Source organism: Micropterus salmoides, unplaced genomic scaffold, assembly GCF_014851395.1.
Source record: "Micropterus salmoides isolate LMB-PRFRI ecotype aquatic unplaced genomic scaffold, ASM1485139v1 Ms_hic_scaffold_1996, whole genome shotgun sequence".
NCBI classification, from domain to species: domain Eukaryota; kingdom Metazoa; phylum Chordata; class Actinopteri; order Centrarchiformes; family Centrarchidae; genus Micropterus; species Micropterus salmoides.
The window spans coordinates 18,106-22,868 of NW_024041146.1; the positions used below are offsets into that span (position 1 = coordinate 18,106).

At 36.3% G+C, this 4,763-nt stretch overlaps 1 pseudogene; it reads left to right on the forward strand.

Annotated features, from left to right (window-relative positions):
• Positions 1 to 648: 648 nt before the first annotated feature.
• LOC119911265 lies at positions 649 to 4,024 on the forward strand (annotated as a pseudogene).
• Positions 4,025 to 4,763: the final 739 nt, after the last annotated feature.

A 4,763-nucleotide genomic window follows, 5' to 3' on the forward strand; every position in this document is an offset into this window, starting at 1 on the left:
AGGTATAGTAAAGGTACCAACAGATACAAGAAACACAAACCACACAAGAATTTGAGGTTCACCACAATATATTACAGAAAGTGCTAAATGCATAACCCACTGTTCAACCCCCACTGAATGAGCCTTATCTCAGTTCAAATCTCTACAATATCTTCTCTAAATCAAAATTTCAGTGATATAATTAAAAGAATTAAAGAAAATGTTGATCTGATATTGAGTTTGATCTAATTTAGTCTTACAGCAATTATGCAAGTATTGAAGCCACACTTTACTAACAAAGCTACAGGATAACCAGAAATTTTCGTTATGTTTAGAGCTAACAATGGCTGTTTAGATATATAAATCCTACAAGGATTTAATGTTAATTTATGTTCTAGACATCCAAAATGTCAAACACAGTGCAGGTTCATACAGAGAAATAGTTTGTAGTAAAGCAGCTGTCATCCTGATAAATCCTGAACTCCATCAGAGTTGTCTAAAGAAGTTATGTCAGGGGCTAAAAGTTCTGTTTCCTCTAGAGAGTTTCCTCAGTCTTTCCTGTTTATAACTAAAGTTTTTAGTTTTGCTGCTTAAATGTCCCATGATATTTGCTGTGACATCATTAAACACGTAAAAAAACAAACAAAAAAACACTCATCAACACTCATCAATACAACACACAATAATAATGGATGATAGAAATGTGACCCCCAACCCCTTCATTATACTTTATAATGCAGTGCAGTGAGGACACAGACATTTCAACAGAACTGTAGAGTAGCAGAGTAGGCTTTATGATCAAAGAAAGTTTTTATATCACGTCAACACTTCTGTCTATATTCACGGTCCTTCTCTCTAGCTCTTCCACATGAGCTCCTTATCTCTCTCTCTCTAATAGGGAAAAAATCTGGGTATGTGTTAAATCAGCAACAATTTGAAATACTAAACAGAAGAACAGTGAAGAACATCAACTAGACATAAATTTACTATGTAAATAAACAAAAATAAATTTAAAAAACAGTTCTCTTAAGACCAGCCTAAGTAAGCAAAAATAAATAAAACAATAAAATCTTCTCTGAAGACCACTCACAAAATAAACAATAGTTGATAAATTCAGTTAACCACACATTTTTGTGGAAATGCATCAATTAAGTTTGAAGTACTTTATCAGGAACACCATCATGTCCACATTCTCAGGTGAGCGGCTTGCTCTCCGTGAAAATGTCCCCTGTAGAAGAGAAAACCCTCACAGTGGGGGCAGATGTTGCTGGACTCCAACTTAGCTAAATGGGAACTGCACCTCCTCTTCCACCACTCAAGTTCAGCAATTTCAGACACAAAGTTAATTTTTGATAAAATGACCCGCTACCCTGTACGCAGGATAAGCGGTTGACGATGGATGGATGGATGGATGGATGGAAGTTAAAATGACCACCTGAGCCACCTAAAGAAGTTAGCTCTAGATCTGTGTAATATTAATATATAATAATTGCACAGTCTGTAGTATGATACATGATAAATACACAGTATTTACCCAAACACCTATCGAAATAGGTGTGTCTTTCAGGCTGACCTCCTCATGAGATTGATTTCTGCATTTGACAAGGGCAACCCAAAACACACATAGGCTCTGGCCCATGTGAGGCAAAACCATCTCATTTGGAGAGGGAGCATATGTTCAGCCTGGCTTTCATCTACTCTGAAGGACACACTTCATAGGCCCTGGCCTTTGATACAGCCTATGAATCTTTCCTCTCAAATACAGATTTGCTGCCTAAAGTCCAGGCTCAAAAAAAAAATCCCTCATAGAAAGACATGTGTGTTCAAAAGAAAAGTGAAAAGTAAACAATTTTGACATTGGCTATGTAGGATGAAAAAGAGGTGCTATGTACAAAGACCAGTACGAGACCAGTGTGACAGGAAGTGCACTTTACATACTCTGTGATAACCAATGAGATGCATTGGATGGTCTGATGTATCACGGCCATCTCACCTCCTTCACTCAGTGAAATACCAACAAGTTTCTTAACTAGAGACAATGGCAAGATGATCCTGTTATGGGTTACACTGCTTGTTCTTCATCAAGGATGTAAGTGTTATTTATTTATTTTTATAATTTAGCTTCATAACTTTTCCACATCATACACTAACTATTTTATATATTGTATGTTTTCATTTCATTCAGATGCCTTAGTTCCAGTGACCACTGTTCAACTCGGTGACTCTGCGACCTTCACGTGTGTTTTGCCTAATGAAGAGCTGAGCAGTAGAAAGCTCCACTGGTACAAGCAGCGTGCCGGGGATACTCTGAAATTAATTATGACACTGTGGAAATCTGCAAAACCTGAGTATGCACCAGAGTTTTCTGAATTAAGATTAAAGGTAAATACTGATAAGAATATTAGCAACCTGACCATTTTGAGGACAATTCAAGAGGATGAGGGAATGTATCACTGTGCAGTAACAGCATGGATTAATCCCGAATGGAGTGGGACATATCTGTTAGTAAAAGGTAATTGTGTGATCTACTTTTACAAAGTTTTAAACTGTCATTAAGCATGTTACATTTGATCTGTTTTGTATCACACAGGAGACACTCAGAGGACATCAAACTATACTGTCATTCAGGGGACAACAGTATCTGATCCAGACCGTCCAGGAGACTCGATAACTGTTCAGTGTTCAGTCCTCTCTGACTCTGACAACAAGACGTGTCCAGGAGATCACAGTGTGTACTGGTTCAGAGCCGGATCAGATAAATCTCATCCAGACATCATTTACACTGATGGAAATGGACGTGATGAATGTGACAAGAGATCTGACTCTCAGAAAAGCTGTGTTTATCGCTTCTCTAAGAACGTCAGCTCCTCTGATGCTGGACTTACTACTGTGCTGTGGCCACATGTGGAGAGATATTTTTTGGAGAAGGAACTAAAGTGGACATTCATGGTAACTGCATCATTAATATCCCTTTTGTAATTAGACTAACCCATAAAATCAAATAAAATTTTGATTAATTAAGTATTTATTATTCTCCCTGGTGTAGAGTAAGTAAGATGCTCAAATAAAATTAATTTAATGATGCAAAATGCTAAATCATTTAAAGATGAGGGGAAATTAAAAATAATTTACTTTTATTCATTACTAACATTCATTGTTTTTAACTTTTGATAATGTTCCAGGAGCCATTTGGTCACAAAAGGCCAGTGCAATTCTAATCCTGCTGTGTGCTGTCTTGGCTATAAGTCTGATTGTTATAGCCTTCCTCATTTACGGCATGAAAACAAGCAAGTTCGATTGTTCCAATGGTAATAGAAGTCACTCATAGTTAAATTAAAACTAAAGTTAAAGTGCTGCATACTTTTTATGTCATTATCTATTTTGTTTTCTCAAAATTCAGCTGCTGTTGTCCTGCAAAAAAACTGCTTCAGTCTGAAAAGTCAACAGGTAATGAATTTAAAGTTGGGAATCATCTTATTAAACCATTTATGAAGCTTTATGAGAACTTTGTCATCTCATATATTTTCTCAGAGAGATGAGGACACATGGATTTATTCTGCTGTCGTCTTCGGCATGATGAAAGCTGACTGTGCAATAAAGGATGCTAAAGCAGCGGAGAGAGAGAGGATCTACGCTGCTGTCAAGGCTTTTGGGTTGGATTAGTGAGTTAACAGGTCTGTTTGTCATCAGTTAGTGCTCTATGATCCAGTTAATGTTAGTCTGTAGTAGAAATCTCTTCTGTTAACATGGACATTGTTGTCTTATTACCCCTAAAGTTATGGCAAATTTATGGTGATGGACCGAATATCAGAGAGGTTTACAGATTTTAAATTAGAGAATAAGAATGTGGTATACTGGATTATTATTATTTTGATCCTAACAATAATTTGGATCAGTAATCAGTATCAGCCCTGTAACGAAACTGGTATTGGGAGAGAGAAAGTCTGATTAGATGATATTTGAAATTAAGTTTATTGCATCATGAATGACTTTTTTTTGGAGAAAGAGACTGTATGGCCATAATATTTATGCATGTTTCTCTGTATTGTTTTGTTGTGTGACCCCGCAAAATATTGTTAACAAACAAAACTGTGTCATAGTGTTGCTACTGCTGCCATTGTGCAAAAACAAGTATTGTTTTTTCTGGAGATTTCCAAAGACTTGCCAGAATTACAGAATCCATCTATCCATCCAACCATTATCTTCAACCGCTTATCCGTAATGGGGATGGACTGGATTTCAGAATCTAATACTTAAATAATTCGACAACAACAGCATTTCTTTACTAATTGCTGAAGATACAGTTACTTCATATCCATTTTCAGCACTAGAAGCAAATGATCATCCACAAACATGTTAACAACATGTCCTTTTACGCTAAAATATAAAGCCTTCAGAATGTGTGTACATATGGTGGATATGGTTACTTCTGTCATAGCAGTGTGATTTTTGTCATTCTCTTATTAAAGGATACAGAAGAACGAACAACAGACTTTAATCGCATTTTAAGTTGTTTTTTGTCATTCCTGTGATGTGCCTGATACAGTTTCAGTGCTCAACTGAGCTTTGAGCAGTCAAGGGTGCTTTGATCAAGGGCAACTATGCTAATTGTATTCACATGTCATGGCACATTTCATCTGAAGTTAGATGTTATATATTTCTTGCTTATTAAACAGAGTACGGTCTAAACCTGCTCTATATGAAAAGTGCAACAAGATAACTTTTCTTATGAATTGGCACTATATAATTAAAAATTTAATTAAATTGAACAGGACATTGTGGTG